The following is a 14,063-nucleotide window of genomic DNA, read 5'->3' as shown; positions in this document are numbered from 1 at the left end:
AATCTCATAATTCTTAGATCCATTCCAGTTAGAAAACGAAAAAGTTTTACGTAGATTAAGGCAGGCCTTGCAGAAGCCACACGGAAAAAACCCATCAGGTAGGGCCCTCTTTTTGATGTTTCGACTTGAGTCGTAATGGCTATGAACTAGCAAATCCTTAATATTCTGGCTGCGTTTGGCTACCATCTGTGGAGATGTTGGAATCACTTTTCGCAGGATGGGATCTGATTTCAAAATATTCCAGTGTTTATTTAGGATTTTTCTAAGTTCATTCCACTGGTTATTGAAATTTGAAATAAATCTCACTGGCTCTTCAATGTTGGAATGGCACTTCTTAATGGGAGGATGGAGTAGTTTGGCACGAGGTGTATTAATGGCTCTCTTATAACCACGTCTAATGGATTTTTTGCTATATCCTCTGTTGGAGAATCTGCATGCTAAATCCACCGCCTGCTCTTCAAAGGCTTCCTGCTGGGAACAGATTCTTCGAGCCCGAAGAAATTGACCGATTGGTATTCCTCTAATCGTAGATGCAGGGTGTGATGAGGAATAGTGCAGTAAGGAATTTGTAGATGTAGGTTTCCTATATAGGTCTGTAGTGATGGTTCCATCATCCAGGACTTCGATTTTTAAATCTAGAAAGTCAAGTTTCCTTCCACATTTATAGGTGAGGTGGATGTTTAAAGAGTTATCATTGAGTTTATTCATGAGGCGATGTAATTCCTCCATTGTCCCTTCCCACACAAACCATATATCATCAATATAACGCATCCATCCCTGAACTTTATCCATTTCAGGGATGGTGCCGTCTTGGAAAATGCTTCTCTCCCACGCCCCCATAAATAGGTTGGCATAAGAGGGGGCACAAGCAGCCCCCATGGCTGTACCTTGTAATTGGAGGTATGTCTGATTGTTGAACGTGAAGATATTATGGGTTAGGACATACTCCAAAAGGGTCAAAATCAATTCAATCAACTCGGGCATAAAGTTGGTAGATCTCAAATAAAACGCCACTGCACAGAGGCCATCTTGATGTTTAATCGAAGTATATAGTGCCTCAACGTCTGATGTCACCATGATCATATTGTCTTCCAAACAGAGGCTGTCCAATCTCTGTAAGGCAGCTGTTGTATCTTGTATGAAAGAGGGCAATGTTGATACTAGAGGTTTTAAATACCAATCGATGAAACCACAAATCATTTCATTGAGTCCCCCATTTCCAGCCACGATTGGTCTACCGGGTGGGTCAAGGGAGTTTTTGTGCAATTTGGGGATCAAGTAAAACGTAGGTAGTTTTGGATGTAAGTTACGAATGGAATCTACCATCTTTTTCGGAATAATGCCCAGATCCCATGCTTTATCTAAAATGCTAACCAACTCAGTTTGAAAATTGGAGGTAGGATTGAAGTTCAATTTTCTATAGCCTAAGGGCGCATTCAATAGCTTATAAGCTTGCCTCTCATATTGGTCAATAGGCCAAATGACCAGATTCCCACCCTTATCGGCCTCTTTAAATACTACATCACGAAGTGACTGTAGTTCCCTCAGGGCCTGTTTTTCTTGTTGAGAAATGTTGGTGCTATATGTGGGTTTAGATGCCAAATCTTCAATGTCTGCAGTGACCATTTTGGTAAATATGTCTATAGCAGAACAGGTACTCAGTGGTGGAAATTTTTTTGATTTGCCCAGAAGCCCGTCAGGAAAAGTACTTACCGTTGTTGGAGTCGTGTTTTCTTCCAATAGGGATTCCAAAATTTGTAGCGTCTCACTTTCTTCATAGCTTATAGTTGTATCATCAGCATTCTTCTTATAATGGAATTTCTTAAAGATTAATTTCCTGGCGAACAGATGTAAGTCCTTTACCGCTGTAAACGGGTCTAAACGACATGAGGGAGAAAATGTTAGTCCTTTTTCCAAGAGGCGCAATTGCACCTCTGTTATCACATGTTGTGATAAGTTGACTACCTTCGATTGTTCGCCAAAGGATTTCTTCCCCTTAGTTCTTGTGAAGATATCATGTAAACGTTTCTCATTTCTTTGATTGCCCCTCCGAGGTCTTCTCTCTCTGATATAATTTTCACTCTCACTTAACGAGGTGTTCTGATTGTCCGAAGTTGAGGCACAAGAGCTTTCCGATATCGTTCTTTCCAGAGGTAAATCCACTCTATCTCTCTCTGTATCTTCCTTATTAGCCTTTTTGGCATTTTTATATTGCCATCGATAGATTTTATCGTTCTCATAATCTTTTAGATAAACGTTTACATGATATCTTCACAAGAACTAAGGGGAAGAAATCCTTTGGCGAACAATCGAAGGTAGTCAACTTATCACAACATGTGATAACAGAGGTGCAATTGCGCCTCTTGGAAAAAGGACTAACATTTTCTCCCTCATGTCGTTTAGACCCGTTTACAGCGGTAAAGGACTTACATCTGTTCGCCAGGAAATTAATCTTTAAGAAATTCCATTATAAGAAGAATGCTGATGATACAACTATAAGCTATGAAGAAAGTGAGACGCTACAAATTTTGGAATCCCTATTGGAAGAAAACACGACTCCAACAACGGTAAGTACTTTTCCTGACGGGCTTCTGGGCAAATCAAAAAAATTTCCACCACTGAGTACCTGTTCTGCTATAGACATATTTACCAAAATGGTCACTGCAGACATTGAAGATTTGGCATCTAAACCCACATATAGCACCAACATTTCTCAACAAGGAAAACAGGCCCTGAGGGAACTACAGTCACTTCGTGATGTAGTATTTAAAGAGGCCGATAAGGGTGGGAATCTGGTCATTTGGCCTATTGACCAATATGAGAGGCAAGCTTATAAGCTATTGAATGCGCCCTTAGGCTATAGAAAATTGAACTTCAATCCTACCTCCAATTTTCAAACTGAGTTGGTTAGCATTTTAGATAAAGCATGGGATCTGGGCATTATTCCGAAAAAGATGGTAGATTCCATTCGTAACTTACATCCAAAACTACCTACGTTTTACTTGATCCCCAAATTGCACAAAAACTCCCTTGACCCACCCGGTAGACCAATCGTGGCTGGAAATGGGGGACTCAATGAAATGATTTGTGGTTTCATCGATTGGTATTTAAAACCTCTAGTATCAACATTGCCCTCTTTCATACAAGATACAACAGCTGCCTTACAGAGATTGGACAGCCTCTGTTTGGAAGACAATATGATCATGGTGACATCAGACGTTGAGGCACTATATACTTCGATTAAACATCAAGATGGCCTCTGTGCAGTGGCGTTTTATTTGAGATCTACCAACTTTATGCCCGAGTTGATTGAATTGATTTTGACCCTTTTGGAGTATGTCCTAACCCATAATATCTTCACGTTCAACAATCAGACATACCTCCAATTACAAGGTACAGCCATGGGGGCTGCTTGTGCCCCCTCTTATGCCAACCTATTTATGGGGGCGTGGGAGAGAAGCATTTTCCAAGACGGCACCATCCCTGAAATGGATAAAGTTCAGGGATGGATGCGTTATATTGATGATATATGGTTTGTGTGGGAAGGGACAATGGAGGAATTACATCGCCTCATGAATAAACTCAATGATAACTCTTTAAACATCCACCTCACCTATAAATGTGGAAGGAAACTTGACTTTCTAGATTTAAAAATCGAAGTCCTGGATGATGGAACCATCACTACAGACCTATATAGGAAACCTACATCTACAAATTCCTTACTGCACTATTCCTCATCACACCCTGCATCTACGATTAGAGGAATACCAATCGGTCAATTTCTTCGGGCTCGAAGAATCTGTTCCCAGCAGGAAGCCTTTGAAGAGCAGGCGGTGGATTTAGCATGCAGATTCTCCAACAGAGGATATAGCAAAAAATCCATTAGACGTGGTTATAAGAGAGCCATTAATACACCTCGTGCCAAACTACTCCATCCTCCCATTAAGAAGTGCCATTCCAACATTGAAGAGCCAGTGAGATTTATTTCAAATTTCAATAACCAGTGGAATGAACTTAGAAAAATCCTAAATAAACACTGGAATATTTTGAAATCAGATCCCATCCTGCGAAAAGTGATTCCAACATCTCCACAGATGGTAGCCAAACGCAGCCAGAATATTAAGGATTTGCTAGTTCATAGCCATTACGACTCAAGTCGAAACATCAAAAAGAGGGCCCTACCTGATGGGTTTTTTCCGTGTGGCTTCTGCAAGGCCTGCCTTAATCTACGTAAAACTTTTTCGTTTTCTAACTGGAATGGATCTAAGAATTATGAGATTAGGAAGCACCTCACATGTGCGTCACGGGGTGTTATTTATTACGCCAAATGCCCTTGTGAGATGATTTATATCGGCCTTACCACTCGGGAACTAAAAATAAGGGTGAGGGAACATATAAGGGATATCGAAAAAGCAGCTACAATTGAAGATGTCTCCACTCTCAAAACTCTCCCCAGGCACTTCAAAGCCCATCATAAATGCAATCCACGTGGGCTAATAATTTGGGGGATTGATCAGGTTGAACTTGGCATTAGAGGAGGAGACTTAGGCCAAGTTTTGGCTCAATATGAGAGCAGATGGATATTTCGTCTTGGTACCCTAACACCACAAGGGCTTAACGAAAACTTGGGTTTTAATGCATTTCTGTAATGGCGGTGGGTCTCTTCCTATGGTTAATTTCCTGAATCTAGGTTAGGGGTTCCTTTTTAAGTTATTGTCGTCTGTGTTAATTTTATTGATTTTAACATGTCTTTTTATATTTTTTACAGAAGTATACGTTATGAGAGAGTATGAACGGAGTATAATATACCTTATTATGATAGATCTACTTCCGCCCCTTAACGGCAAGGATGGCCTCTATCAAGTCTATAACCAGCAATTTGAGGACCATATTGAAGAAATAATCGGGGACTAGTGGAGTTTTATTAATTATATATATCACATCTTTGGACTTTTTAATATTATATTTAAATTTATATGTTATATATACATGTATTTTTATATATATACATATTTTTATAATATTTGTTTGGTATTTGTGCTACTTTTGTTATTTTTATTTATATTTTGGTTTTTGTTATATAGCGGATCTGCACATCCTCAGATATAGTATTATATAGGGGGAATCAATAGAATGTACTGTTCGTTGAAATATTGACACTGATTTAACAATATTATTGTATCACTTGTATTGTATATTTATGTCTTCATACGCCGGGGTTGGGACTTATTTGTATTATACGTTCCCCAGTTCACTAGTTATAGTATTAAAATTATTTATTATAATAACAATTTTTCTTACATGTTTATACACATCACAATGCGTTGTTTTCGTCGGTTTTTTATATAATTTTATAAATTGCTGCACTATAATTGCCCCGTTATGATTAATTCTTCGCGCCGCTATCTATTTGATCACTAGTAGCAGCGGACGGTATTCGTACTCTGATTATCTCCATCCTTCTATTTGTCTCCCGGTGTGCGCATGCGCTGGGTTCAGTCTCCTATGATTTCCGGGATGTCTATTAGGTGACCGCTGTGCGTGTCACAGCGTTCCACCCGGGCATCTCCCGGAAGTCATCTTTCGACCAGGGGGAGTATCTGCCCTGACGCATGCGCCTACCAACTGGGAGGCACCTCTCATCACGCCCCCTCCTGACACTTAAATACAGCGTCGGCACCCCTCTCCGCACACGCCCCCGGAAGAAGCGAGCAGCGAAACGGCGCCCGTCGGGCAGGCGGGAAGGACACCGGACGCATCTTACTTTAGCGGTAAGCTCTCCTATACTTGTGACTACTTGCCGGCACTAGCGCTCGGACTTAGTCTGAAGCCGGATTTATTTGCCTATACTGATTTTTTGTCTAGGGATTAGGTTTATATATATATATAGCCACTGGGTCATTTATTATTGTGACATTATTGCGGTGCTAACATTGTGGTATCTGTATTTCCCCTCTGTTTTGTATATTATACACTGCGTTTGTATTTGGTATATGACCGTTTGTTTGGCTTTGATTTATATCCCTGGTTTATTATATACCTATTACATTGTATATGTGTATACTATATCATAGTCTTGTATCGACAAGTGGATTGAGGAGATTGAGTATCCGCTTATGTTTTATACTTGTGGTTGGATCACTCGCAGTTATTTCAATATTTTAGCATCAGCATATTCCTATATATACTGCCAGCGATTCAACAGTGTATGTGCGTCCGTCACACTATTAGTCCTTCCCTATGGAGGTTTTATTTTAGCCCTGTTATTGTTTTTGGTCTCGTATTTTAAACTTGTGTTTTTGTGTATAATAAAGATATAACTTTTTATATATCCATATCCTACGTTGCCTTATCACTTTTTGTCCATGGGCTATTATATTAGCATGGACGTTGTTGATTATGTGAGTTATTTTAATGTCTGGAACAACAGGCTTTGTTATCTTCTACAAACTGTCACAGATTAAAAAACAGGCTGGTATACCTGAAATTCAATTTAGTTTTTTGTCATGAAACAGTTTAAAGAGAAAAAAACTTGTCTCCTTCATCACTCGCGTTCACCCCTGCAATTTATCCAGATTGCAACAAGTTTGTTGGCTAAGAAAAACAATAGTTTCAGCATAAAAAAATATTGCCTCCAGTATTATTAAGTAAACAGCAAATATATTTTTTAATCCTCATTCAAGGGATTATCTGGGAATAAAAAAACCTACATGAAATGTCATTATGATTAAATTCATAAATACTTTTAATTAGAACTTCTTAATTATTTTGTATAATAAGGTAATTCATGTAGAATTAAAATAGCCACTGACTTCTTAAACTGACAGTAACCTGCATTACAATGTTACACAGGTTCCTATGATAATATTCAATAAGTTGCTCTGCACCCTCCCTTCATGTCGATATTCCAATTTAATAATAGAGATGCCAGGAGTGCTAAGGTAAGAAGAGGCTGCACATACTGCTGTCCCCACAGTCTTTCTGATCCTGTACTGGAGATACCAGTAGTGGGTGATGTAAGAAGAGGCCACTCACACTGCTGTCCACACTGACTTTTTAATCTAGTACTGGAGATACCAGGGCTGCTGAGGTAAGAAGAGGCTGTTCACACTGATGTGCACACTGTCTATCGGTAACGTATGTTTGAGGCCACTGGCTCAAACGGCTGCCCTGGACAGACTTGGCACTAGCCACTCTGTCTGACAGATTCCAGAGAAATCTCAATACTAGTAATGAGCGAGTGTGCTCATTAATTGAGTTTTCCAAGCATGCTCGGGTGTTCTCTGAGTTTCTTGGGCGTGCTCATAAATTATGTTTGAGTCCCCGCAGCTGCATGATTTGTGGCTTCTAGACAGCTTGAATACATGTGGGGATTCGTTAGCAAACAGGCAATCCCTTCATGTGTTCAGATTGTCTAACAGCCATAAATCATGCAGCTGCGTCAACACAAACATCATCTACGAGCACGTCCAAGATACTCAGAGAACACCCGAGCATGCTTGGAAAACTTGCGTAACAAGCAGACTCGCTCATCACTACTCAATACCCTTTAACCCCTATACAGGTATCTGGTTTTACAGTAGGACCCTGTAACACCCCTGGTTGTTGCAGTGGCATTGCTTTCCTCATGGGGAGAGTGATGTCACGCTTGGAAGCGAGGCAGGCTCTCTTTTATCATGTAATCACAAACATGCGACATGTTCATACTCCAGAAAAGAAGGGGGAGCTCTGATCCAGCTTGTGGGTGACTCCCCTATATATATTCTGGTCTGGAGGGAAAGTGAGAGAGAGTGAGGCAGTGAGTGCCAGACGGCAGACTGGAGCAGTCTGAGGCAGAGAGGAAAGAGAGGGGCCGTGCAGCCACGAGAGGTGCTGCAGTTCCTGGAAAGAGCAGAAGGCGAAAGCAGAACAGATTGCAGTGAGTGTGTATGAGAGTGAAGAACTGGGGGGTTAGCTGCGACTGAGCTACCTCCCTACTGATCACAGACACCAGTAGCCTGAATACCGGGGTTGTGAAGGACTCCAAGTCTCACACCAGAAACCGGCAGGACAGCTGGATTACAAGTCATCTGTCTGCCCTTACACCTGAAGACACAGTGGCACAGAGAGCCAGGGTCGTGATAGAGGTCCTGTAAAAAGTGAGAAAATGTGAGGACCTTGTGAGAGGCCTAAGGCAGCAAGGGACTACACCATAGAGCTAGAGGGAAGACTTCTAACCCCACCTGGTAAGGAGGACTCCCAACTCGCTTCCAAGCCAGCCAGACCACACTTGCATCTGTGATCTGCTACCCTGGACTGTGGCTGCCTGAATTCGACAGTAAAAAGATAAAGAGACTGCAACCCTGTGTCCTCCATTTCTTGTTACTTCATTCACCATCTCTATCAGCTGTGGGAAGCCATATCATCCCTGCTGCCACAACATCACCCCAGAGGATCCTTTTAAGGAGCGTTAGTCACCTCTGACCAAGAACCAAAGGTGGTGTTACAAACACAAACTTTATTCAAACCCCTTTTAAAGACCTTTCCCTTTTACTTGGGCGCCCAGCGCCACGGGCCAGGTCACCGCCAATGTGATACATCCCTTTTAAGTACCGAACCTGGTAGCGAGTACCCTACCGCCCTGGCGGGCGTTCCAACCCAGTGGATTGCTAACATGGAAGGGCTGCCATCCAGAGGCAAGAAAGGTCACCATGCAGCGTCTGAACCAAGAGGTCTAGTCAAAGATGAAATTAGGATCTGTAAGAATAGTCAGAAACATAAGCAGTGGTCAAAGTAGGAGCATACTAGAAACAAACAGGAGCAGAAGACACATACATAGCCATGGTAATACTAATACATGTATCTGGCACTTTCCATCAGCAAGATCTGCTGTCCAGGTATCACAGCCACACACACACTTCACACGCCAGTCCACCAGGGGGAGCTAAGGGTTCTATCTATTAGGCCACTCCTCACATAGGGTAAAACTGGAGGGTTGGTTAGGAAGTTAGTCAGTATCAGAAGGAGGAGAGGAGAGTTCCTGGCTGGGAACCGACGAGGAAAGGTCTCCCGGTTGAACTGGCTGGGGTGATCCCTGGTCAGATCCAGACTGAAGTCTGAGGAAGAAGGAGAAAAGGACACGGAGTTGCGCCTGCAACCCATGCGGCAGCATCCTAAGAAAGGACATGAAAGGAATTGTGCTGTAGTGAGTTTGAAAAGAAGTCATAGCAACAGGAGTGAAACATCAGTGGGAGACCAGCTAGAAGCAGGCTGCCTCCATCTGAAGCGCAGAGACGGTGGCCAGAATACCGAGGGTGTAAAGAGCTCTATGCCGTTACTTCAGAAACTGGCAGGGCAGTTAATTCCAAGTTTGCTGTCCGACCTTTATACCTAAGAAGACACAGTGGCAACTTGTGGGGGTTGGGGCATCTCTAGTGTCCCTATAAACAAGCCTCAGGCCATCAGTCATATGGGTTTTGTCCTATCCGTACCATCTGGGGGACAGAGAGAGCGAAGTAACAAAAGTGAGGACCTTATGGTAGCTTATGCAAGTAGGGACCTACTAAGTTACTGTGCGCAAGGGGAAGGCTATTGAATTCCTCCTGGATAAGGGGACTCTGGATTTGCCTTCAGACCATCTGGACTCTTGCCTACCCTGTGGTCCCTACTCTGGACTCTGGATGCCGAACTTTCAGTAAAAGGTAAAGAGACTGCAACCCCGGTGTCCTTGTTATTCACTGCGCCTTGCACCATCCATCACCTACACTTTGGGAAGCCCTGGGGACACACTTCACCTGTGGGAAGGTATACCATCTAGCTGCTATAACATCACCCCAGTGGACGCCTATGCAGCATCGGTTACCCTGACCGAATACCACAGGTGGCGTCACGAACACTATCTCCTATATAAACTCTTTTATTGGACGCCCCTCAAAGGACCGGGTCAGGCCACCGTGACATCCCATTCCCCGAACCGAAGGTCCCGGTGCCGAGTACCCCATTGCCCTTACCCTGGGGGCAATCCACACACACACACCAATACTGTCAGATTGTACAGCAGTGCAGATCTCAGTCACTCTAACCTTAGTAGCTAAACAAAGCCCACCATCCAGAGCTTCAGATTGTGACATCTATCATTAAAGCAACCTGCAGAGTGAATATGATGGCACCTGGCGACAGAAGCAGAAGTCAAAGGAGCAGGTCCTAGTGGAGATTTGACACTATCTGATTTAATACTGGAGATACCACGAGTGTTGAGGTAAGAATAAGCTGCTCACACTGCTATGCAACCTGCTTTTTTAATCTAATACTGGAGGTGCTAAGTGTGCTGAGATAAAAAGAGGCTTCTCACTTGGCTAGTCACATTATGTTTCTGATCTTATACTGGAGATACCAGGGGTCTGAGGCAAGAACAGTTTGCGCACACTCCTATCCACGCTGTTTTTCTGATCTAATACTGGAGGTACCAGAGATGTTGAAGTAAGAAAACTTCTATCATGCAAAACCAGTAACCAACAATAGGGAGGAGGATAAGAACAGGGAGGAATAAACTAAATGGGAACAGGTTCCAGGAGGTACATACACATGTACAACAGCAAACCACAGAACAGCTCTACAACAACTCTATTTCAACCACTTAGCTTTAACACACAGCACAGGAAGACAGTTTATGTAAAAATAGGTAATGACCAGATCAGAAGCAGCTGAAATGGAGCTACAGGTTTCTGACCAGTATAGAAAGGATCATTATCCTCTTCAGCACCAGAAGAAATTAAATCCATTTAGGATGGGACACAAATCACACCATCTCTAAAGAAGACCTGTGATTCATTGCCTAATGTGAACGTCTAACTCCAGGTCTTCCAGGGGGACGTGACACCCTTGCGACAACAGGTTGTTCCAAACATCTAGGAGAACTAACCACACAAACTCAATGATGTGGAGATCAGGGTTTTGTGGGGGCCAAAAAAATCACTTCCAGAATTTACTGTTTTTCCTTATACTGAAGATAAATCTTATTAAATTGTTTGTCTGGGGTAATTTTCCTGCTGCAGAATATATTTTAAGTCAATCGGACACCACCCTGGTGGTATTGGTTGGATAAGTATCTGCCTGTAATTCTCAACAATTAAGATGCCATTAATCCTGACCAAATCCTCAATTATACTTGCTGAATTACATTCTCAAGAAACCACCACTATGCTTCAGTGCTGCTTGCAGACACTCACCCATTCTTCATTGTACTCCTCGTCAGCCCTTCATGAACAAACTGTCTTTTATTAGGCTGGGTTCACATTGCGCTAGGTGTGTCCGTCTAACAGACTCGTTTTTAAGTAGTAAAAACGCAATGTAACGCACATACCAACGCGCCCATAGACTTGCATTGTCTAACGCATTGTGACGCATCCCTAAATTGGTATGCGTTTGTCACATAACGTTTTTTTTCTGACGGACCTTCAACGCGGCTTGCAGCGTTCTCGGGTCCGGCCAAGCTAACGCACTACTAACGGAAGCGTTCATTCTGCCATAGAAGGCTATGGCAAACGCAGTCAGACGCAAATCATGAAAAATTTCCAAATAGGACCACACGTTTTAATAGCGTTTGAGGGTGGTCACATGTGTCATGTGACAGGAAATGTGATTTCGGCCATTAAAGGAGGAATATACCACCCACACATTTACTGCACGTGACAGAGTGTTGCAATAGCTCTCCTGAAATGTAAGTACATTTCTATATATATATCTCAGTATACATCATGGGAGTCTGTAATGTCCGTCGGATGTGTGTGTACTAAACATGTATTGCTTTGTTGCACACAGATGTCGGATACAGATGTCAGCAGCAGCAGCAGCATGTCTGCGATTTTTTCGTCACAGTCGGTAGGCTTGCACTTTAAAAAACCACTATAATGTTGTGTGAAACTCCATTGTATTGAGCTAGGCATAACAATCCCGTTTATTGTTTTATTGTGAAGAGGAGTCTTCTGAGCCCGAGGCTGCTAGACCACCCCCCAAAAAACATGCTAAAAGCACAAAGGTACATAGCACACATGTTGAATTTTTCATGCATAAATTTATTGATCCAATGAATACATTATTTAATGTTAATTTTTTTTTTTTTACATTTTACATACACAATAGGTTGTGGCACACGGAGGACACAAAAGAAAGAAGGTCCCTAGCCGTCTGTCGTCGCCACAACTGCCAGTGGTAAATATAAAATTAGAAATATTCTATCCAATATTTATCAACAATCTATCTATTCACTTTCTATCTACTATACCTATAAACTATCTATCAACTATCTATCGCTCCATCTATTTGTCTATCTATATCTATGTATCTATCTATCTATCTATCTATATCTATGTATCTATCTATTTATCTATCTATCAATATCTATGTATCTATATATCTATCTATATCTATCTATCTATATTTCTGTATCTATCAATCTATCTATATCTATCCATCTATATTTATGTATCTATCTATGTATCTATCTATCTATCTATCTATATCTATGTATCTATCTATCTATATCTATCTATATCTATGTATCTATATATCTATATCTATCTATATCTATGTATCTATCTATCTATATCTATGTATCTATATATCTATCTATATCTATCTATCTATCTATATCTATGTATCTATCTATCTATATCTATGTATCTATCTATTGCTATATCTATGTATCTATCTATCTCTGTATATATGAATATGGCCATCCAGTGAAATTGACACTATCAACATAACTTTTTGTGTTTACATAGTCCAAGTCAGCGGCCAAAAAAAAAAAAAGGATTGTCGTTGACGAAGAGCCATTGACTATCCACAACGAGACACTGATCAACCTTGTGGAAGCCAACCCCTCCATATGGGACCAGAGCGACAGCTCCCACCATGACATCGTGAAGAACCGGAAGTTGTGGGATCAAATAATCTGTCACTTTGATCCCCGATACATGGAGAAGTCGACAACCTCAAAGAAAAAAATTGTTAAATATTGGTGACGTAACATCGGAAAATGTTAACCAAAAAAAAAATAATAAAAAATTCTATCCTATCAACCTATCCACTTGTTGTCTATCTCTCAATTATCAACTATCTGTACACTATATATCTATCTATCTATACACTATTTCTAAACTATTTCTTAACTATCTATCTACTATTTATATGTCAACTATCCTAGCAAACTATGAAAAATGTTTCCTATATCTTAAAACTATCTATCTACTATTTTTATATATATATTTTTTTTTTTAAATTTAAAGCCGATGCTGTCCATACCCGTTGGAAGTCCATCCGCGATCGCTTTGTCCGTGACTACCGGAACAGTCAGAATGCACCAAGCGGATCCAGTGGTAAACGGGTGACCCCGTATGTGCATTACGACCAACTGCTCTTTCTTCAAAAAACATTGTCTCAGCGCTCGTAAGTACAAATAGGTCTGTGTGCGAGACAAAATTGTTTAAAGGAAACTAAATTACTTTTTTTTTTTTTGGGTTACAGCACGATATGCAGTACCGCTGCTCCTAGACCGACAGAGGAACTGGAGCCTTCTCCAGTGGAACCAACGCAACCTGAAGATGTGTCTGGCATCAGCGAGCCACGATCTGCGGATAGAAGCACTGTTGCTGCAGGTGTGAGTGCCCGGTTGCAATCACAGCGTGGACGCAAGCGAGCATCACAAAAAGATGAAGCTGATGCAATTATCGTGGATGGACTCCAACGGGTAGAGGACATGTGTCGCAGTGAGCTCAAAGACCTGAGGCGAGAAATTACCGAGCTGCAAGCACGCGAGTCTGTATACTCTGCTAATGAGTGGAAGCTACTTTTCTTGTCATATGTGCCTGTAGCACAAAATATCCCGGCACATAGAAACCTTATGTTTAGACAAAGACTGAACGAGCTTCTAGAGGAATTTGTGGGCCCCCAGGAACCCGCTCCATCGGGAACAAGAAGACTGGACATGCCGCCCTACAACCCTCAATATAGAGGCCGCGGTGAAACGAGCGTGGAACCTCATAGACAATGTAGCAGTCCATCATATAGTTGGGCAGACAATACTC

General features: G+C 41.7%; 1 long non-coding RNA gene across 2 annotated transcripts; it reads left to right on the top strand.

The window, feature by feature from the left end:
* Nucleotides 1–11,961: 11,961 nt before the first annotated feature.
* Nucleotides 11,962–13,827, top strand: LOC138641369 (uncharacterized). 2 transcript variants are annotated; one of them, XR_011313796.1, is made up of 4 exons: nt 11,962–12,016; nt 12,121–12,189; nt 12,762–13,425; nt 13,504–13,827. It is a non-coding gene; the product is annotated as an uncharacterized lncRNA (long non-coding RNA). The 2 variants fall into 2 exon arrangements; XR_011313795.1 differs by having other exon boundaries at nt 11,962–12,189.
* The last annotated feature ends 236 nt before the right edge of the window (nt 13,828–14,063 follow it).

This window comes from Ranitomeya imitator, chromosome 6 (assembly GCF_032444005.1).
Source record: "Ranitomeya imitator isolate aRanImi1 chromosome 6, aRanImi1.pri, whole genome shotgun sequence".
Taxonomy (NCBI): domain Eukaryota; kingdom Metazoa; phylum Chordata; class Amphibia; order Anura; family Dendrobatidae; genus Ranitomeya; species Ranitomeya imitator.
Note: the sequence above shows the minus strand (reverse complement) of the source record. Positions and strands in the feature narration are given on the sequence as shown.